Source organism: Rattus norvegicus, chromosome 1 (assembly GCF_021556685.1).
Source record: "Rattus norvegicus strain SHRSP/BbbUtx chromosome 1, alternate assembly SHRSP_T2T, whole genome shotgun sequence".
In the NCBI taxonomy this organism is placed as follows: domain Eukaryota; kingdom Metazoa; phylum Chordata; class Mammalia; order Rodentia; family Muridae; genus Rattus; species Rattus norvegicus.
This window is the reverse complement of record NC_141534.1, coordinates 11,565,079-11,588,975: the sequence shown is the minus strand read 5'-3', so window position 1 is coordinate 11,588,975 and position 23,897 is coordinate 11,565,079. Positions and strand designations below refer to the sequence as shown.

General features: G+C 37.4%; 1 long non-coding RNA gene and 2 other non-coding genes across 3 annotated transcripts in view; all 3 read right to left on the bottom strand.

The window, feature by feature from the left end:
- LOC147996660 (uncharacterized) overlaps positions 1 to 12,841 on the bottom strand; it is a 45,174-nt gene extending 32,333 nt beyond the window's left edge. The window contains exons 1-3 of the long non-coding RNA XR_015654083.1: positions 12,747 to 12,841; positions 8,576 to 8,653; positions 1,709 to 1,858 (exon numbers count right to left, since the gene is read on the bottom strand). This is a non-coding gene — a long non-coding RNA (uncharacterized LOC147996660). The remainder of the gene's footprint in view (positions 1 to 1,708; positions 1,859 to 8,575; positions 8,654 to 12,746) is intronic.
- Positions 12,842 to 21,220: 8,379 nt separating this feature from the next.
- LOC120100214 (U7 small nuclear RNA) lies at positions 21,221 to 21,282 on the bottom strand. Its single transcript, XR_015655705.1, has one exon. It is a non-coding gene; the product is annotated as a U7 small nuclear RNA (small nuclear RNA).
- A 1,747-nt stretch (positions 21,283 to 23,029) lies between these two features.
- Positions 23,030 to 23,093, bottom strand: LOC120100212 (U7 small nuclear RNA). The gene has a single exon (XR_015655701.1). It is a non-coding gene; the product is annotated as a U7 small nuclear RNA (small nuclear RNA).
- Positions 23,094 to 23,897: the final 804 nt, after the last annotated feature.

Sequence of the window (23,897 nt, the reverse complement as noted above, 5' to 3'; positions counted from 1 at the left end):
CACTATAAGTCTGTATTTGCCTCCATCTGCTGCTGGGCTGCTAGATGAAGCCTCCTGAGAGAAAGTTATGCCAGATTCCTGTCTACAAGCATAGCAGAGTATCATTAATAGTGTCAGGGGTTGACTCTCTCACATGAGATGAGTCTCAAGGTGGGGCAGTCATTGTTTGTCTATTCCCTCGGTATCTGCTCCATTTTTATCCCTACATATGTTGTAGGCAAGAACAATTCTGTAGATTGAAGGTTTTGTGGATAGATTTATGTCACCCTTCCTCCTATAATGTATTTTCGTTTGAAACAATAGTAAAATCTTTGAAATAACTTTGGCAAAGAAAATCAAGTTTATTTTTGTTCTTATTTTAAACACAATAAAACTTTTTAATGATAAACAAAACAAATACTTTATTTTAAAATATTTGGGGAAAAGCTTGAATAGTACATCTAAATAAGTCTTTTATATTCGTGAGTACGGTAAATCAGTAAAAGAAATCTAGTTTTAAATTGATTGAACGTATTGGGTATTATAAACAAATGAGACAAATGGGTTGTTTGATTTTTTTTTCCTCTATTAAGAAACCCAAAGGCCTCCTGAATTCTAGAGATACTCGGAATTGTGGGTTGACATTCTTGACATTTAGAGACTCATTTTTCCCACTGTCTGGCAATGTAATTATCTTGCTAACATATAGAGTCTAAGTGTCTTGTCAGAACTAGCTCTGTAAAATGCCCACTGGCAATCTCAGTCTACGTATTTTCTGTCCAGCCCAATTTGTTTTTCTTTCCCCCAGCAATTGATTTAAACGCTCTAGCCAATTGTAATGAGCTGTTTTCTGCCTTTGTACATTGTTACAAGCGATTCTCATTTACAGTATCTTTCTTTGAAATAATTCATGGTTTCTGGACCCAGCTTTTTTTAAAATATGACTCTACTTATTTTTCTCTTTATTTTATTGTAATCTCTATAGCACTCTGGGATTGAAACTGAATTAATATATCAATCTCTCAGACTATTATTTATTTGAGCTTCATGAACAAAGAAAATTAAATTAGAGAAATTGAGAGAATTCATTCCTTTATAGATTTTACAATAAAGTACATAATAGATAATATTGTGTTAGTCTTATATATTTTTATTTTGGTTCAATAGTGATAAAAATTTGTGGTGGAGATCCTGCACAAGTATTACTTATTGTATATACTTTAATAAATCATAAACAAATGATTAATTTTCTTTGAACCAAATATTTATCTTATAGTAGTAATCTCTTTTTAAAAATATAAATTCAAAAAAAATTAAAGATAGTAAGAGCCATAGGAACAGGCAATTTCCCTGAGATTATGTCTCCTAAAATGATGGGGATGCTTCATACGTGATTATTTAATAATATGATTGCCAAATACTCTGCTGGTTACCGTGCAAGGCAAGTGGCAATGTGATCTGCCTTGTATTGTCTGGTTTCCATCTTCCTGTCCACAACTCTAACTAGAATCCCAGATGCTTGTAACCATCAGCTACTACTAGGTGAGACCTCTACCCCAATTCCATGCCTACTGCTCCCCAGGGCAAACCCAGGAGAGACAAGACCTGCTATGCCCCTCTACACTACATTTCCAGGGCTGCAACTCTATTTGCATCTCTGGAGGCCTGCTGATATTCATGATAAACAGAGGCCTATACCCATCAGAGAATATAAGCTCTGACTACATACCTGGAACCCTGTATCCACCAAGGACGATTAGCAGCTTGAAGTCATCAGGACCTACTAGCACTGCCTGCCTCCTTGAAAGCCTGCTACCACCAGGGACAAATAGCTCTGTCTGCAACTCCAAAGAACTGATCCAATCAGGAACTATAACACCTATCAACAAGAGAGATAACCAGATAGCTAAATGCCAGCATAAAAAATACAATCAACAAAAGCAAGGGCAAAATGGTACCCTCAGAAACCAGCTATTATATTAGCAAGCCTTGAGCATCCTAACACACCATAATCATAATAAAATAACCTTAAATCTAATCTTATGAAAATGATAGAGCCATTTAAAGAACAAATGAATAAACCCCTTAAAGAAATACAGGAAAATATAAGCAAACGGGTAAAAGAAATCAGTAAATCTGTTCAAGACTTGAAAATGGAAATAGAAGCAGTAAAGAAAAGACAGTCTGAAACAATACTTAAGATGGAAAACTTAGGAAAGAGAAGAGTAACTTCAGAAGCAAATATCACTGGCAGACTACAAGAAATGCAAGAATCTCAGGCATAGAAGATACATATAATAGAAACACTTGATATCTTTCAAAGAAAATATTAAAGCTAAAAGTATTCTAACAAAAAAATCCTCAAGATTTTGGAATCTAGGAAAATACCAAACCTAAGAATCATAGGAATAGAATAAAAGGAAGACTTCTAAAACAAAGGCTCAGAAAGTATCTTCAACAAAATCATAGAAGAAAATTCCCCTAAGGGAAGCAATGCCAAACATAGAAGTAACTTAGAGAATAGCAAATAGAGTGGACCAAAAAAGAAAATTCTCTAAACACACAATGATCAAAACACTAAATGTACAAAATAAAGACTATTACAGGCCGCAGAGGGAAAAAGGTCAAATAACATATGAAAGCATAACTATTAGAATTACACAAGACTTGTCAACAGAGACTTCAAAAGTCAGAAGGGTAAGGACCGGATTCTAATGGTCTCTAAGAGATAACAGTTGAAAGACAAGACTAGTATTCCCAGCAGAATTCTCCATCAGTTGTAGGTATAGAAAACAAGATATTCTACGACAAAACCACATTTAAATGATATATTTCCAACAATCCTGCCTACAGATATTATTAGGAAGAAAAGTCCAATATAAGGAGGGTAAATACACCCCAAAACCCACAGCAAATAGATATTTCCACAACAAAGAAATATGTCCATGTGAGTAAAACTAAAGAAGAAACAAACAAACAAACACACATGCACACACACATACACACACACACATGAACACACACACATGTCCACACACATGTGAACAGACACACACACATGCACACAAATGCACATACCACACAATACAACCACCAACATTAAAATCATCAGATCTAACAACCATTGGTTATTTATATCTCTCACAATCAGTGGAGAAAATTCCCCTCCAAAAAGACACAGGCTATCCAGGTGGATATATCATTCTGCTGCACACAAGGAAAACACCTTACAACAACAATCAATACTACCTTACAGAAAAGGATTTTGAAAAGTTTTTCTAAGCAAATAGACTGAAGAAACAAGCTGAAGTAGCAATTCTACTGTTTAATAAGATGGACTCTTAACCAAAAGTAATCAAAAGAGATAAGAAGACATTTTATTCATATTAAAGGAAAAAGCCAGCAAGATTACCTCTCAATTCTGACTGTCTATGACACAAATACAAGAGCAACCAAATTTGTTATAGAAACATCACTAAGACTTAAATCACACAAGAAACACACACATCACTGATGGGATATGTGAGTGTCCCATTTGTCCCAGTTGACAAGTAATACCGACAGAAAATAAACAGGGAACTAATAAAATTAACAGATGTAACTAATAGCAATCTACAAACCATCCCAGTAAAATAACAAAGATAAAACTTTCTCCTTAGCATTTCATGGAACATTCTCCAAAGCTGATCATTTACTGAGGCAAAAGCAAGCCATAGCAGATACAGGAAAACTGAAATGACTCCTTGTATCCTATCAGACAACCATGGATTCAAGCTGGACTTGAACAGTAGAGACACCAGAAAATCTACATACTCATAGAAAATGAAAAAATCTGTACCCTATGATCACTCTGTTAGGGAATATATAAATAATGAAATTAAAACCTTTCTAGAATTCAAGAAAATGAGAGCAGAAAATACCCCGTTATGGTACACCATGAAAGCAATGATAAGATGAATGTTCATTATAATTGGTCATAAAGCAGGCCTCAACAGATACAGAAAGATAGAAATAATCCCGTGCATCATATTAGACCACCACGGGCTAAAGCTTGTCTTTATAACAATAAGGGAAGAAGGCCCACATATACATGGAAGTTGAACAATGCTGTACTCAATGATAACCTGGTCAAGGAAGAAATAAAGGAAGAAATTAAAAACTTCTTAGAATTTAATGAAAATGAAGGTACAACATACCCAATCTTATGGGACAAAATGAAAGCTGTGCTAAGAGGAAACCTCATAGCTCTGAGTGCCTGCAGAAAGAAACAGGAGAGAGCATATGTCAGCAGCTTGACAGCACACCTAAAAGCTCTAGAACCAAAAGAAGCAAATACACCAAGGAGGAGTAGACAGCAGAAAATAATCAAACTCAGAGCTGAAATCAACCAAGTAGAAACAAAAAGGACCATAGAAAGTATCAACAGAACCAAAAGTTGATTCTTTGAGAAAATCAACAAGATAGATAAACACTTAACCAGACTAATGACAGGACACAGAGAGTGTGTCCAAATTAACAAAATCAGAAATGAAAAGGGAGACATGATTACAGAATCAGAGGAAATTCAAAAAAATCATCAGATCCTACTACAAAAGCCTATATTCAACAAAAATTGAAAGTCTGCAGGAAATGGACAATTTCCTAGATAGATACCAGGTACCAAAGCTAAATCAGGAAGAGATAAACCATTTATACAAACCCATAACTCCTAAAGAAATAGAAGCAGATATTAAAGGTCTCCCACCCAAAAAGAGCTCAGGGCCAGATGGGTTTAGTGCAGAATTCTGTCAGACCTTCATAGAAGACCTCATACCAATACTATCCAAATTATTCCACAAAATTGAAACAGATGGGGCACTACCGAAATCCTTCTATGAAGCCACAATTACTCTTATACCTAAACCACACAAAGTCCCAACCTAGAAAGAGAAATTCAGACCAATTTCCCTTATGAATATCGAGGCAAAAATACTCAATAAAATTCTGGCAAACCAAATCCAAGAGCACATCAAAACAATCATCCACCATGATCAAGTAGGCTTCATCCCAGGCATGCAGGGATGGTTTAATATATGGAAAACCATCAACATGATCCATTATATAAACAAACTGAAAAAACAAAACCACATGATCATTCCATTAGATGCTGAGAAACATTTGTCAAAATTCAACACCCCTTTATGATAAAAGTCCTGGAAAGAATAGGAATTCAAGGCGCATACCTAAACAAAGTAAAGCTATATACAGCAAACCAGAAGCTAACATTAAACTAAATGGAGAGAAACTTGAAGCAATCCCACAAAAATCAGGGACTAGACGAGGCTGCCCACTCTCTCCCTACTTATTCAATATAGTTCTTGAAGTTCTAGTCAGAGAAATGAGACAACAAAAGGAGATCAAGGGGATACAGATTGGAAAAGAAGAAGTCAAAATATCACTATTGGCAGATGATATGATAGTATATTTAAGTGATCCCAAAAGTTCCACCAGAGAACTACTAAACCTGATAAACAACTTCATCAAAGTGGCTGCTTAAAAATTAACTCAAATAAATAAGTAGCCTTCCTCTACACAAAGGAGAAACAAGCCGAGAAAGAAATTAGGGAAACGACACCCTTCATAATAATTCCAAATAATATAAAATACCTCGGTGTGACTTTAACCAAGCAAGTAAAAGATCTGTACAATAAGGACTTCAAGCCTCTGAAGATAGAAATTGAAAAAGACCTCAGAAGATGGAAAGATCTCCCATGCTCATGGATTGGCAGGATTAATATAGAAAAAAATGGCCATTTTACCAAAAGCAATTTACAGATTCAATGCAAACCCCATCAAAATACTAATCCAATTCTTCAAAGAGTTAGACAGAACAATTTGCAAATTCATCTGGAATAACAAAAAACCCAAGATAGCTAAAACTCTCCTCAACAATAAAAGGAGTTCTGGGGGAATCACTATCCCTGAACTCAAGCAGTATTACAGAGCAATAGTGATAAAAACTGCATGGTATTGGTACAAAGACAGACAGACAGATAGACAAATGGAACAGAATTGAAGACCCAGAAATGAACCCACACACCTATGGGCACTTAATTTTTTACAAAGGAGCCAAAATCATCCAATGAAAAAAAAGATAGCATTTTCGGCAAATGGTGCTGGATCAACTGGAGGTCAACATGTAGAAGAATGCAGATCGATCCATGCTTATAACCCTGTACAAAGCTTAAGTCCAAGTGATCAAGGACCTCCACATCAAACCAGATACACTCAAACTAATAAAAGAAAAAGTGGGGAAGCATCTCGAACACATGGGCACTGGAAAACATTTTCTGAACAAAACACCAATGGCTTATGCTTTAAGATCAAGAATCGACAAATGGGATCTCTTAAAGTTACAAAGCTTCTGTAAGGCAAAGGACACTGTGGTTAGGACAAAACGACAACCAACAGATTGGGAAAACATCTTTACTAATCCTACAACAGATAGAGGCCTTATATCCAAAATATACAAAGAACTCAAGAAGTTAGACTGCAGGGAAACAAATAACCCTATTAAAAATGGGGTTCAGGGCTAAACAAAGAATTCATAGCTGAGGAATGCTGAATGGCTGAGAAACACCTAAAGAAATGTTCAACATCTTTAGTCATAAGGGAAATGCAAATCAAAACAACCCTGAGATTTCACCTTACACTATTGAGAATGGCTAAGATCAAAAACTCACGTGACAGCAAATGCTGGCAAGGATGTAGAGAAAGAGGAACAGTCCTCCATTTTTGGTGGGAACACAGACTAGAACAACAATTCTGGAAATCAGTCTGGAGGTTCCTCAGAAAATTGGACATTGAACTACCTGAAGACCCAGCTATACCTCTCTTGGGCATATACCCAAAAGATGCCCCAACATATAACAAAGACACATGCTCCACTATGTTCATAGAAGCCTTATTTATAATAGCCAGAAACTGGAAAGAACCCAGATGCCCTTCCACAGAGGAATGGATACAGAAAATGTGGTACATCTACACAATGGAATATTACTCAGCTATCAAAAACAATGGCTTTATGAAATTCATATGGAAAATATCATCCTGAGTGAGGTAACCCAATCACAGAAAAACACACATGGTATGCACTCATTGATAAGTGACTATTAGTTGTATTACCCTAGATGCACAGAACACATGAAACTGAAGAGGGATGACCAAAATGTGATTTCTTCACTCTGTCTTTAAAAGGGGAACAAGAATACCCTTGGGAGGTAATAGGGAGGCAAAGTTTAAAACAGAGGCAGAAGAAACACCCATTCAGAGTCTGCCCCACATGTGGCCTCTTCATATACAGCCACCCAATTAGACAAGATGGATGAAGCAAAGAAGTGCAAGCTGACAGGAACTGGATGTAGATCTCTCCTGAGAGACACACCCAGAATATAGCAAATACATAGGCGAATGCCAGCAGCAAACCACTGAACTGAGAACGGGGCCCCCGTTGAAGGAATCAGAGAAAGGACTGGAAGAGCTTGAAGGGGCTCGAGACCCCTTATGAACAACAATGCCAACCAACCAGAGCTTGTAGGGACTAAGGCACTACCCAAAGACTATACATGGACTGGCCCTGGGCTCCAACCTCATAGGTAGCAATGAATAGCCTAGTAAGGGCACCAGTGGAAGGGGAAGCCCTTGGTCCTGCTAAGACTGAACCCCCAGTGAATGTGATTGTTGGGCGGAGGGCGGTAATGGGAGGAGGATGGGGAGGGGTACACGCATATAGAAGGGGAGGGGGAGGGGTTGGGGTATGTTGGCCTGGAAACCGGGAAAGTGAATAACAATCGAAATGTAAATAAGAAATTCTCAAGTTAATAAAAAAAAAGATGTATGTTCATAGCAGCAACTTCCTTCTTAAAGAATTTGAAGAGTCCACATATTACCAATTTACAAGGATATCTGAAAGCAGAAAATAATCACCTTCGAAGTGGAAATAAAACAATTAGAAACAAACAAACAAAAACGATACAAAAATTCAAGAAAACCAAGACTGGTATTTTGAGGAAATCACCAATATAGAAAAACCATTAGCCAACCTAACATAGAGAGAGAGAGAGAGAGAGAGAGAGAGAGAGAGAGAGAGAGAGAGAGAGAAACCAAATTATCAAAATCAGAAATGAAAAGAGAGACATAATAAGGATCACTGAACAAATTCAAAGAAACATTAAGTCTAATTTCAAAGGCCTGTACTATATTGGAACATCCAAATGAAATGAATAATTTCCTAGATAGATACCAAATATCAAAGTTAGATGGAGTTTATGTAAACTAAATAGTCTTGTAATCCCTAAGGAAATAGAAGCAGTAGTTAAAATATTGCCAACCAAAACAGTAGCAGAGCCAGATGGTTTTAGAACAAAACTCTATCATACATTCAAAGAAAAGGTAATTCCAATACTTCTCAAATGATTCTATAAAGTAAAAACAGAAGGAATTTTGTCAAACTCCCTGTATGTGGCCACAGTCTCCCTGATAACTAAATTGTACAGACTCATCAAAGAAGGAGAATTGTGGACCAATTTTCCTTAAAAAAAAAAACAAACATAATTACCAAGTAGACTTCCTCTTAGAGATGCGAGGGTGGTTCATTATATAAAACTTCATCAACATAGTCCATTATATAAACAAACTGAAAGAAAACAGGCACATGATTGTCATATTAGATGTCAAAGTGTTTTTAACCAAATATAACAAACCTTTATGTTAAGATTCTTAAAGAGATCATAAATACAAGGACCATATCTAAACCCAAGTTTGAAAATAAACAGTAAGCCAGTAGTCAACATCACATGAGATAGTGATAAAGCAATTTCATTAAAACAGCAATAACACAAGGCTGTCTGCTCTTTCCCTAGCTCCTAAGTAATGCACTTCAAATCTTATCTAGAGTAATAAAACAACTAACATTGATCAAGGGGCTACAAATTAGAAAGGAGGAAATCAAATATTGCTATTTGCAGTTGACTAGATAGTAAACATATATAACAACAAAAATTCTATTAGAGTACTCCTACATCTGATAAACACCATCAGCAAAGTAGTTTTCAGTGGATTACAAAATTAACAATACCAACAATAACAACAAAAATGAGTAGTCTCCATTTGTACAAATGATAAACAGGACGAAAACAAATTTGGAAGACAACACTAATCACAATAGCCACAAACAATGCAAGCTATCTTTGTTTTACTCTAACCAAGCAAGTGAGAGACCTATGTGACAAAAAGTTCATGTCTCTGAAGAAAAAATTAAAGATGTTAGATAGAAAGATCTGATCATGGATCAGTTTGATTAATATGAAAAAAATGGCCATCATACCAAAAACAATGTGCAAATTAAATGCAATACCAACCAAAATTCCAACTCAATTCTTTACAGCCCTTAAAAACCAATTTCAACTTCATATGGAAAAACAAAAAATCCAGGATACATAAGGGAATCTTGTGCATTAGAAGAACTTCTGGAGAAATCAACATCTCCAATTTCAAGCTGTACTGCAGAACAATAGCAGTAATATCTGCATGATATTAGTACAAACAAACATGTCAATTCATAAAATTGAATCAAAGACACTGAAATAATCCCACATACATATAGATGATTGATTTTGACAAAAAAGTCAAAACCATGCAATGGAAAAGGAAGAGTATTTTCAACAAATTGTACTAATCTAACTGTATGTCTTCATGTATGTATGTATGTATGTATATATATATATATATGTGTGTGTGTGTGTGTGTGTATGTATATACACATATACATTATACCTACACCTATATCTACACATACACATATACATATACTTGTACCTATACCTATACATATACTTATACATATACATGAATGTATGTATATCACCCACCACAAAACTAAAGTCCAAGAGGATCAAAGACCTCAAAATAAAACTACTTATAATATCTCATAGAATAGAAAGTGGGGTATAACATTGAACTCTTTGGTACAGAAGATAACATCCAAAACAGAACACATTGCTAAAGCACTAAGATCTACATGTAATAAATAGGATGCGTCATGAAACTTAAAATCTTCAGTAAGGAATTAAGACTGTCAATAGCACAAAACGATAGCCTACACATTGGAAAAAATGGTCAATCCCCATATATGAATTATAAATATGAATTATAAATATGAATTATATGTATATATGAATTTACACACATATATGCATATATACATATATATACACATACATATATATTTCAAGTATTTAGACAAAAACAAAACAAATACCCCAAATAATCCAATCCAAAAATAGGGGTGGGTAGGTAGGTATCTTTAGGAACAGATAGAGACCTGGGAAGGGGACATGCCCAAGAAACAATAGGGGTGTCCTGGGCAGTGACTTAGGGCACTGGGGATATGGAGCCTGGAGATGCTGCCTCCTGCCATTAGGCAGGAACCCAGGTGGAGTGATAAGGACACCAATCCACTGAAAAAGCTTGCAACCGATAACTTTTGACCCCAAACTTATCCTGGCTATAAGAAATGCAAGTACTGAAAATGAAGTAGAAATTGAGGGAAAAGTCAATCTATAACCTGCGCAACTTGAGACTCATCCCTTTCTCAAGCACCAATTCCAGATATTATAAATGACACTGTATTATGCTTTCAAAAAAGAGTATAGCATAACTGTCCTCTATAGGATGTTGCCATTATTCAGGTGAAGGCAGATATAAGATAGAACAAAGCCTTTCATTCGATGAGAAGGAAGGATGTGAGAGAAAAGTTTTAGAGAAGAGGAGAATATGACAGGAGAAGGAGGAGAGCAGCCGAGAGAACATAGAAGCAGATATTAAGATTCCTCTCTACATATTTACAGGTTTTTATGAACATTCTTAAGGGATGGATGTGTATAGGATTTTTTATGTCTAGTTAAACAACTGTATCTTATTTAGGTGGGCAATTATATTTTATTAATTGGGCCAGAGGTTACTGTGTTTTATGTTCTTTTATGTGGCAATTTAATTGAATTCAAGACAGTGTATGGTAGCTGGAGACACTGGGCCACCACAGAACTGGGATGTGTATGTCTGGCATTGTGGCAACCTGCCTTGGCAACTAGATGAGTAGAGAGATTGTTGCCATTCTCAGAGAGTAGCCATCAGCAGTGTGATATGGGATGGAGTAAAGCAGGTGAGATGCTTTGCTCACTGAGATGAAAATATCAAACAAATGACATGGGACACTACAGTTCCAGCTCTAGTGCGGGGTAAAAGACTACATTATTTTAACTTTGCAGGAGCAGTCCTCTGAGAGTCTCTATCTACCAACTCACTCAGACAGAGTGAAATTACCTCTCCCACAGCTAAACAGTGAATAGAGTTGAGAGCAGTTATAGAAGAAAATGAAGAAGGATTACAGTCCCTAACGGGTTGGAACTCCTCAGGAAGACCCTTTGTGCTCTCAGAGACTGAACCAGCAACCAAGGAAAATAAACAGGCTGGACCTATGCCTCTCTGCACATATTTAGCATCTGTGCAGCTTGGTCTTCACCTTCGTGTGGAACATGAATAACTGAAGCAGGGCAACCCCCAAACCTTCACCTGTATATTGGATATGTTTTTGAAGCTGGGTTGACTTGTCTAGCCTCAGTGGAAGAGGAAGTGCCTAACCTCTCAAAGACTCGCTGTGCCAGAATCAGGGGACACTCAAGGTACCTCAACCTGCTCAGAAGGGGATAGGGATATGAGGACAAGGATTGTGTGAGGGAATGACTGGAAGGAGTCAAGGTGCAGGATGTAATGCGAATAAGTAAAAAGAAACAAGTTAAAACTACATACATAGCAGAGCTTAAATAAATAACATAATGATTAAGGCAAAATATGGAAAATTAAGATGAAACTAAGCTCAAATTTAACAAGTAAATTCAAAGAAAACTAATAAAGTAGAGAGAAAGCAAAACAAAGAATCAACAAAGCTAAGAACTCTTTCCCTGAAAAGATAAAAATAATTTACAGAATTTTCAACCAACTACATAGAAGGAAAAGTTAACAGAAATTAGCTGAGTCAGTCATGAAAAAGGAACATTATAACAGGCAATAAAGAAATTCAGAATATTATAAAGGAATACTTTAGAACCTCTTTTCCAGTTGGAAAAACCAAAAAGAAATGAATATACTTTCAGATTCAGTCAAACAATCAAAATTAAACCAAGAAAAAGTCAACAACTTAAACAGACCCATTTAAATGAAATTGAAATCTAATAAAAACAAACAAACCAAAAAGAACTTTCCAAGTAAAACAGTCTAGAGTCAGATGGATTCACATCAGAAGTCTACCAAACTTTCAAAGAAGATCTACAGTCAATCTTTCTTAAATTAATCAGACAGAGAAGAAGAAAAAAAACATGTATAAAGTCAGTCATTTTAATACCCAAATTAGGAAAAGATATAAGAGGAATTAAAAAGAGAGAAGAGAAAAATGTATACCAGTATAACCAATGATGTAGACTGAAAATTTTCAGTAAAGTATTTGGAATATGAAACACATTGTAAAGATTAGCCACCATGACCAACTGGGTTTTAACACAGAAATGTAATGTTGGTTCAGCATACGCAAGTAAGCAAATGTAATAAACCATTTGAGTGGACATAAATACAAATCATGTGATCATCTTAATACATACAGAAGGAGCTTGTGACAAAACTTAAAATCATGTTGAGTTAAGTTCTAGAAAGAATAAAGAGCATTGGAAACATACCTTAATGTAGGGAGCCATTCTGAGCTATACAGTCTCAAAGGATGTGGGGAATGGGTGCGGTCCCAAGGTGGCGCCCGGGACTGCAGTTAAGTCTCATGACTAGCACCTGACTTCCTCACACACCTGAAACTAGCCATGTCCATTGTGAAAGCTGTGTAGGCACACCATGACACAAGATCAGGCCATGTGACGTGGACCTATGAACTGAGATTATGCAGTCTGGACTGAGGAGGCAGAGTTGAGGGAGGATATAAGGGAGTGTGCTCGGGGGCTGGGAGAGGAAGGGATGAAAAGAGAGATTGCTGCTTGCATGCAGAAAGAAAGGTTCCTGAATAAACTGCTTTGAGAAGAACATCGTGGTGTCGCTCCTTTCTGTGAGACGGAGACCGAGGTGACAAGTGGTGGCCTGTACGGGAACTCTTCCTCCACTCATTCAGAACTCATTGCAGTCAGGGGAGCTAGCTAGTAAGTTTCCAGGTTTGGGGACGAGGGTTAAGTTCTCAGATTGGGACAATAAAGTTCCCAGGTTTTGGGATGAGGGTTAAGTTCTCGGATTGAGACAATAAGGTTCCTGGTTTTGGGACAAGTTGCACCAAGCACCTTGGGAAATTCTACATCAGGGCAGACAGTTCGCCAAGCTCTCAAAACTTACTGAAAGTAAAAGGAATTGGGCTGAAAAAGGAGACCCTGAAAAATTTTTTAAAAGCAGTGGACCAAGTTGCTCCATGGTTTCCTGTAACAGGACACCTGACGATGCCCAGTTGGAAGAAATTAGGGAAAGATTTGAGGTTTGCCAAGGAGCAGGGGGGTTTTACCAAAAGGAGTGCTGCCAGTGTGGAAATTAGTGAAAAATTGCAAAGGGATGAGGAAAGGTGTGGTTCAAAAAGGGAAATGAGGCACTAAATCAGGTTAGGGAGGAACGTTCTCAAAAATTAGAAACCGAAGGAAATTCTAGTGAGGGGGAAATGTTGGAAGACGATCTGGAAAGCATCGCCGACAGCTTAGAGAAAGTGAAACTAAAGGTAGAACCATCGGCTCTGGGGCCGCCGCATCCACCTCCGTATGCTCTGGGCGGGGCAAAGGGACATAGTTTACACCCGGTAATCTGGAGAATTTTTTGCATTACTGCAGCCATTGTTACTGCTATAGCAGTTTCTGCCACCGCAGCCATTGCTGCGGCCATATCCCTTACCTCCGTAGTACAGACTGCGGCATCTGTAAGTAATTTATCCACAGGTGTTGCAGAAGCTTTAGATGTTCAGGGTAATATTAATAGTCAGTTGAAAGCGGGAATTTTGCTGCTGTATCAAAGGGTCGATTTGCTCCAGGAACAAGCGGATATTATGATGGAGTTAATGCAATTGGACTGTGAGTGGAAATATTCAGGACTGTGTGTCACTTCCATACCATTTGTGAATGTCAGTCATGCTGCTCAGATATCCCATAATATATCTCAGTATCTTACAGGAATTTGGTTTCAACACTTTGATGGACTAGTCCATGAATTGAGACAATCCATCGTCCATATCAACTCCACTCGAGTGGACGGTCACCGTGGAAGTGGTGGGAAAGGGGAAATCCTACCTCTCTGCTGGCTCCTATTGGAATCTGGGTCCCTTCGGTGGGACACCATATAGTTTTTCCCCTCTATGTCTATTGTCTGTCCTTGGTGCACCAAGCTGTCCATGTCTGTCAGTTTATGTCTGTGGTTTTTGTTTCTCGTTGCTTAAATGTTGTATGTTTCATGTTCAAAAGAGAAAATGGTAAAAACTTTATCCGCTGGTCGTTCACAACTTGATTTGGTTTTAACTCGTTTCAAAAAAGGAACAAATGAATAAAAAGCAGTTTCAATTGGCCCTTGGAGCCCTGCACCTGTAGCTAGGAGCCTAGGTCAGATGGAGAAGCTGCCGGGGGATGAGCGTCTACATGAGCTGATTATTAGACTTAGCAGGTGACAAGGTGCTTCTCTTAAAATCCCAGCTAGAAAAGTCAAAATGGTGTTTGGTCTAAATATTAAAGATATGTGTAGCCACTTCAATTTTGTTTCTGACTGGATCTAAATGTATAAATTTGCTCTACATGCCTTGGTCATGGATTATTGGCTTTAGAGTTATTGGATATGGTTAAAAAAACTTAACATTGGTAACAGAAAGTTGACAGAAAACTGGTAATTTGGATTGAGTCATTCTAGACAACATGTGGCATGAGCCAATCTAGGGAAACAGGTCTAAATTGTGACAATATTTTTATGGAATTCTTATCCTAGATACCAGGCTTCTAAAAGATTTTAAGGCAATGTCTCTTTGTTGAGGTATTGGAGACCGCACCATCATGCATTCATATGTAGGAATTGGCAGTCAACCCTTGTATAGACTCGGTGTCCTGGAGACTGGATTTTGGAGAATAGATTGTTGGAGGTTGAGCTTTGCTTTCCAAAGTTGTGGTTTGCCCTGAAGTTATCTGTATTTTGATGCTAATTCCACTGCCCTAAGGTTAGCTGCCTAGTCAGAACTCTGTACTCATGTACAGAGAACTCCTAGTCAGACTCATGTACTCAGAACTCTGGTTCCTAACAGCTGAAGCTTCCAGACTCACAGGCAAACAAGACAAGGTGCCCACCACATATCGAGAAAGGCTCACCTTGCACAATCTCCTAAAGTAAAGCCATGTGGCCCCTACCCTTTCATTCCTGGGCTTTTGGGAGGAATGGTAAGATGACCCAAAGTAGCCATTTCAATGACGGGCAACTTCCTCTAGCCCCTGACCAACCTAAAACACGGGGCCTTGAGGAGGACATGGTGACCCTATGACGGATAAGGCTGGGGTTTGAGAGGTCGATCCTAAGACAGAGATGGCTACACCTCTTTCGGTCATTTGCTCCTCTGCCCAGTTTCTCCCGGAAATCTTAATGGCCTTCTATAAAAGAAAAAAGGGGGAGATGTAGAAAGCCATTCTGAGCTATACAGTCACAAAGGATGTGGGGAGCGGGTGTGGCAGCAGTCCCAAGGTGGCGCCTGGGACTGCAGTTAAGTCTCATGACTAGCACCGGACTTCCTCACACACCTAAAATTAGCCATGTCTATTGTGAAAAGCTGTGCAGGTGCACCATGATGCAAGATCAGGGCATGTGACGTGGACCTATGAACTGAGATTATGCAGTCTGGACTGAGGAGGCAGAGTTGAGGGAGGATATAAGGGAGTGTGCTCGCTGGCTGCGGAGAGAAAGGGAAGAAAAGAGAGATTGCTGCTTGCATGCAGAAAGAAAGGTTCCTGAATAAACTGCTTTGAGAAGAACGTCGTGGTGTCGCTCCTTTCTGCAGGACAGAGATGGAGGCAACACCTTAATATAACAAAATATGATTTTATATATATGTATATATGTATGTATATATATGTATATATGATATGAAACACACACCAATATCATAGTAAATGGAGGAAAACTTGAAGCAACCTTACTGATATAAATAATCAGAAAGAGATATCCAATTTTATTACTCCTCCTCAATATTGTATTCTGAGCACTTCTTTGAATAAGGGGAGAGAGGAAATTAATGATATTGAAATAGAGAAAAAGAACCACAATTCATTCCGTTTTTATATGACATACATTGACAAGTCGCAGATTTAGAAAACTGTACCAGAAAATTTCTATAAACGATGATTTCTGCAACATGGCATGATACGAAGTCAGCAAATATACGTCTCTATCCCTGAAGACACCGTGCATTTCAAACTCAGAACCCAGAGAACCCAAGATTCATCTGTTCTGAAAGGCCTACTCCTTGTTCATGATTACTTTTCAAGATAGAAGATGACTCCATGGAAACTTCTGAATGAGTGAAGTAACAAAATGTTCATTCAGATTATTTCTATGGACCACACCAATGTCCAACATAACACAATAAAGCCTAAAGATTCAATAGTGGCACACATACCTTGGTGGCATCCAAGAACTCTACAAGTAGTCTTAAGATTTGCTCAACAAAGCACCAGTGGGAGGAGTAGCCCTTGGTCCTGCCAAGACTAGACTCCCCAGTGTAGGGGAATGTCAGGGTGAGGAGGCAGTGGGTATGGGTGGTTCAGGAGGGGAAAAACCCTCATAGAAGAAGGCAGAGGTGGTATGGGATAGGGGGTTTCTGGATTTGAAACCAGGAAAGGGAATTACATTTGAAATGTAAATAAAAAAATCCAATACTAAAAAGAGAAGAAAAAAAAAAGATTTGCTCAACAAGAAGGAAACCATGCCAGGCTTTGATAAACCAACCAAACACCTGGAGCTAATGCAGTCATGTATTATGGAGAACATACAACCTCTAAGACAGCATAATCTCTAACTATAATCTAAATTCATATCCTTACATTGTCTGATAAATATTGTCCTAACCCTTTATCATGAAAACTATTTTTTGCATCAGATGTGCCATTAAGGAAAGCCAAATCCAAATGCTATGCATAGTTGTGGAGCACAGGCCCAATATATACATATACAACACAGAACTTGTACTTAAAGTTCAGGGATGATTGCAGAAGATAGAATGTTAATATTATAATAGGCAGAGAAACAGGAAATTTTCTGTGATACTGTATCTCTAATAATGTGAGATGCTATATTCATAAAATCTCACCAAGACTTGAACAAGAACGATACCAATGTACATGCTAAGGTGGAAGGGAGAAAGTTCATGAGTCTTCATGAATAGGCAACTAAGGAATGTTGAAATAGCAAGACATAGTTTTCCTGTGGGAGGAGGACAACAATTGGTTATCCAATACCAACTGATTACCTGTGAAAACATACAAGTTACATTGTGGACTGAGCAGTGTATGTTTTAATATACCCATAGATAAAGCAACTACTAAAGAAAAAAAATAATGAATTTGAGACAGAGCAAAGAGTTACATATAAGGAGTTGGAAAAACAATAGTAGACATTGTGACTGATCTAATTTTATTATAATCCAAAGGTGACACAAATCATAATAAAAAGTGATAGAGCTGAATTTTAGTATGTCCAGCATTTAATCAAATAATGATGTTAGCAAAGTAAGTTGCAACAGTGTTAACCTACTCAGTAGTTGTTTTCATTAGAAATCTACAGGAGAATCATATAGAGATTTCAAATACTTTTAAATAAATTTACCAAAATTACAAAGATCCCAAATTTAAAGTACTTAGAAAGTTTTTCAATAGTGTTCAAACTTCCCTGCTCTTTTTATCTTCACTCAGAATAGAAAACTGTCATATCTACGGAAGTATTCCCTTAAGTAGCAAATCAGAGCCTCACTTTACCCATCGTATTTCACATCCAAAATCCTACTCTCAAGTTTTAGTAGGTGTCGAAAATCTCAGACATGGATTTTCTTTTAGCTCCTGTACTAACTGGGTATTGGCATTTCTGGTATATTCTGGTAAAGACAGCCAAGATATATGAACTAATCCAATCAAATATGAAGTATTTAATAAATATTTAATGAACTCCCAATAACTACTCAAACAAAAGAACATTACCTTACCTTATCTTTGCTTCAAAACTAATAAATTCTCATATCATACAGAGGAATATCTTACCATGTTTTGTTGTGTGTTTTTAATTTTTACACACACATCATAAACATTCCTGATTGAATTGAAGATTTTAAAGAATACTAATTTATACTTCCTTAGTCACTACCTTTATAAAAATTGTGCATACACAATTCTCTCAGTATTTTATTCTGCATGCTTTAATAAAGCACCCAGAAGAGTTAGAATTTCTTTATGTTAAAGCACCTGGGGGCTGGGAATTTAGCTCAGTGGTAGAGCGCTTACCTAGGAAGCGCAAGGCCCTGGGTTCGGTCCCCAGCTCTGAAAAAAAAAGAACCAAAAAAAAAAAAAAATCACCTGCAAATTGTAGAAAGGGGAAGTATGGTGAAAATATAAAACAAAACTCTCATAAGTGACTGCAGTACAACACAAACAAGTGAAAAAAAATTGAAGAAGTCATATAATAAATAGGACTCCCATTTAGAATGATTGACTTCTAATTTGTGGATTTCATACTGGAAGTGTTTGGTTAAATAAATAAAGTTATTATACTAAAAGAGTTTCACAAAATGGTTTATATTGATCCAATGGTAAGGAAGAGTAGAAACATTGTCTCTGGAACTGATTTACAAATGCAAACAAGTAAAACTTAAAATTACTAGCATTGCTATGTAGATTTTCATATTTCTGTGAGCAGACTAACCTGAATATGAATCACTGATAACATGGTCTCCTCCTAGGTAAAGATCTCAATTAATCACAGCCATTTTTCATATTGGTATACTGTAAATAAACATTACCTCTTACGAAGCACAAGAACAAGAAAATATTTGTATTAAAAATTCTATTTAATTCTTATTATTGAGATGTTTTTAAAAGTAATTTAATACTTGAACAATTCTAAGTCATCATGATGAATTTAAGGAGAAAGTATGATTCTCTTGACATACCCTGAACCTCAGAGAAAGGGGATGGGGTGCAGAAAGGAAGGTAAGAATTGTAAGACAAGAAAGGAAAGTCAGGCACATGAAGATAAAACAATTTCAGTTCTCTGAAATCCAGGATGATCATTGTAATATTTTCTCACTTCTTGTCATCGTAGGGGGAAAAATCCTATTTTCAGGCAATCCAAACATAATTATACAGGAATGATGATTCTTTTTCATGCTCCTGAGTTGCAGCCTGTCTCATTTACTTGATTATTTTAGTAAGATCATATTGAACTCCTGAATAAATTATGACATTTTTACTACTTAAATTATTTCCATTAAGGAAATATACTAGTAAGCTATCTATCTACTCTATTATAAATGGCCTTAACACCTAAAATATCTAAATAGAAAGTTAGATTTGCATCCTGTAATTATAGGTATGAGAAGGGCTTAAAATAATGGATAATGTTATAAAGTATGTAAAGAAAATGCATTTTATTTCAACAGTTATTTCAAGTGTTTATGTGAATATGTATGTAGGTATTTATGTATGTATGTATATGTGTGTGTAAAAGATATATTAAAATATGTATATATATTTGAAAAGGAACATTTTTTAGTCTTTCTTATGAGTATAAGTGTGGACAGATGGATTTCTTAACAATTTGATATCTGAAAAAATATTTTATTAAGCTTTTTAAATAAATATGCTTGATCATATAATAAAATATAATTTATCCTGAGAATGAACATCTTTTGTTTTTTCCTATTGATATTCATTACTTCATTTTGTAACATTATATCTGGTTTTGTCCTTTCCACAATGATAAAAACATTCATTGTTTTCATGATTAAAAAATGAACCATTTTATCCAGAGGGAATTGTCAGTATATTTCCATAAATGTAATGTGTGGTAGTTATGATGTAAATGATTCAAAAAGAAAGAATTTTGTTACAGAACTTAAATTAGGAAACAATATCAGACAATGAACGATAGAAAAATACAGGTTTTTAAAATGTATATGTGAAGTAACCATGGATTGTTTTTTCAAGATAAAACCAGTGAGAAATTCTCTTCAATTATTTATCTGTGGTTTATGTTCTTTTCTGAAATATCTGTAAGTATTCAGAGACACATTTTCAAAACTTTTGAAAAAAAGTCCAGGTTTCTGTATTTCACTATCAATTGAGAAAAGGATGGAAGAAAAACGAGGAGGAGGAAGAGGAGGGGGAAGAGGAGGAGGGGGGAAGAGAAGAGGAAGAGGAAGAGGAAGAGGAAGAGGAAGAAGAAGAAGAAGAAGAAGAAGAAGAAGAAGAAGAAGAAGAAGAAGAAGAAGAAGAAGAAGAAGAAGAAGGAGACACCCTCAGACAACCAAAGAAAAACTCAAGATCACAAATACTGAAAGGTATATTAGTTATCAAAACAAAAGTTATAAAATGTTATCACCATATTTAGAGGAATCTCCTGCTGTCATCTTGGACATCAGATCCCATTCCTGGGGGGGAAAGGGGGCTATTTTCCTTAATGTCCTGTGGCTAATTTTCTATAAAGTTGATTCCAGCTCCTCATTTGAGAAGTGGAATCACAACTGATAAACTGCACACACGTGATTCACCTGTGGGCAAACCTGAGTGTGGGATATAAAACAATGCCAGGAAATTTGGTAAGGTAGAGTAATTCTAGACCTTGAGACTCAGTGGGCACACACCTGAAGCTTTGGTGACTCTCAGCTACCGGCAAGACTCCTGACTTGGAACACATGCTATGCTTCTCACATAAAAGAAACATGTCCCATGGTCACCTAGGTTTAAAGCAGAGTTCTCCATAATGAGGTACCTAGAGGCCTGAAGGATTTAGCCAATAAGATTCCCTTCCCAGATATTGCACCCAAGAAAAGGTGTTAATCTCAGGCCCAACCCGAGAAGTGGGTTATGGTTTTATGCATCCAGTGATGGATCCAACCTGACAGTTCCGTAGTCTTCTCAAGATAGCTCTCTAGATGGCTCTCTAGGTTATGGGTTTTCTTACCAAAGTCAGACAACCTGCTAGAAAAATTCTAAAAGACCTATAATATCTCTATGGATAGCTCTTTCATTCTCTGACCAAAGTCAGAAAAGTGCTACACAAAAAGAAATGTTCAACATCCTTAATCATCACAGAAATGTTGATCAAAATGATCCTGAGATTCCATCTCACACCAATCAATCAGAATGGCTAAGATCAAAAATTCAGGGGGCAGCAGATTCTGACAATGATGTGGAGAAAAAGGAACATTCCTCCATTGCTGGTGGGATTGAAACCTGGTAAAACCACTTTGGAAAAGAGCCTGGTGGTTCCTCAGAAAACTGGAAATAGTCCTACCTGAAGACTCAGCTATACCACTCTTGGACATATACCCAAAGAGATGGTGCCATACCACAAGGACACGTGCTCTGCCATGTCCGTAGCAGACTTACTTATAATAGCCAGAAACTAGAAACAATAAAGATACCCTGCAACAGATGAATGAATACAGAAAGTGTGGTACATTTACACAATGGAGTACTACTCAGCAATTAAAAACAGTGACTTTGTGAAATTCTAAGACAAATGGATGGAACTAGAAAATATCATTCTGAGTGAGGTAAACCAAACACAAAGGAACACATATAATATGCACTCACTGATAAGTGAATATTAGCCCCAAAAGCTCAGAAAATCCAAAATACAATTCATAGATCACATGAAGGTCAAGAAGAAGAAAGTTCAAAATGTGGATCCTTCAATCCTACATAGAAGAGGAAGCAAAATACTCACAGGAGGTAGAGGGAGGATGGGGCCTGGAAGAGAGAAAGGAAAGGGATGAGAAAAAGGCAGGGAGGATCACATATGGGATAGGAAAGGATAGAAGTACAGCGGGTCAGGACATTGATTAGAATAGCATTGGGAGATGGGGGAACTGTGGGTGACCACTAGAAAGTCCCAGTCACAGGGAAAGCAAGAGGTTCCTTGGACCCAACCATGATGACTTTATCCAAAATACAAAATAAATGGGATATAGAACCTGTAGAGACAACAACCAGTATATAGTCACAGCCCACCACTTGAGGGATAGGGTCACCCACTCATCACAAAATGTTTAACCCAGAATTGTTCCTGTCTGAAGGAAAAATAGAGACAAAAAATGGTACAGAGACTGAAGGAAGGGCCATCCAGAAAACACCCCACATAGGGATCTATCCCATCTGTAGAACCACACTCAACACTATTGTTGAAGCCAAGAATTACTTGCTAATAGGAGCCTGGTATAGTGGTTCCCTGAGAATTTCTGCCAATACCTAACTAAAAAAGATGCAACTGTTCACAGCCAACCATAAGACTGAGCTTGGGGACCACAACAGATGAGCTAGTAGAAGGACTGAAGGAGCTGAAAGGGGTTATAACCCCATAGGTAAGACAATATAAAATAACCAGATGCCTCAGAGCTCCCATGGACTTAACCACCAACCAAAGAGTATACATGGAGGGATAAATGGCTGCAGATAATTATGTAGTAGAAGAAGGTCTTATCTGGCATCAATGGGAGTAGAAGCCCTTGGTCCTGTGGGTTCTTGATGCCCTAGCATAGAGAGATGCTAGTACAGTGAGGTGGGAGTGGGTGAGTAGGTGGAGGAAGACCCTCATAGAGGAAAAGAGGAGGTGAAGAGGAGAGATGGGAGGGTTTGTGGAAAAGAAAATGGGAAGGGGGATATCATTTAAAATGTAAATGAATAAAATAAGTAATAAAAATGAAAACCAGAATAACTCTAAAAAAGTGTAATAGTTCTAGTTCTCTGTATTTCTCTAGGGTTTTCCAAAAATAATTTCAGAAAACCAGCTAGACAATTTCTAAAAGAGCTGTTTTAGCATTCTAACTAGATTTTTGGTTTTCTAATGAATGTCAGAAAATCCAACAGAAAAATCCTAAAAGAGTTATGCTTGCTCTCTAAGCAGTTCTCTCTGTGTTGTGGTAAAGTTATAAAATGCTTATTTTATCCAACACTAGAACCTTCACCATAGTGCCACAAAACACTGTTAGGTATTTACATCTTAGATTGCAAGGCATCTCCCCTGCTTAGCTCCATCCCTTATGACACTGCCAATGGCTACTTTCTGTGCCTAGCAACAATCTCTCTAACCATGTAGTTCCCAAGGCAGGTTGCCACAATGACAGACATACACATCCCAATTCTGTGGAGGCCCAGTGTGTCCAGCCACCACACACTCTCTTGAACTCAATTACATCGCCATATGAAAGAACACACAATACATTAACCTCTGATCCAATTGATAGGATATAATTGCCCACCTAGACATATAAAGCCCTGTACACATCCATCCTTTAAGAATATTCATAACAATGCCAAGCAACCAGAGCTTCCAGGGACTAAGCCACTACCTAAAGACTATACATGGACTGACCCTGGACTCTGACCCCATAGGTAGCAATGAATATCCTAGTAAGAGCACCAGTGGAAGGGGAAGCCCTGGGTCCTGCTAAGACTGAACCCCCAGTGAACTATATGGGGGGAGGGCGGCAATGGGGGGAGGGTTGGGAGGGGAACACCCATAAGGAAGGGGAGGGGGGAGGGGGATGTTTGCCCGGAAACCGGGAAAGGGAATAACACTTGAAATGTATATAAGAAATACTCAAGTTAATAAAAAAAAAAATC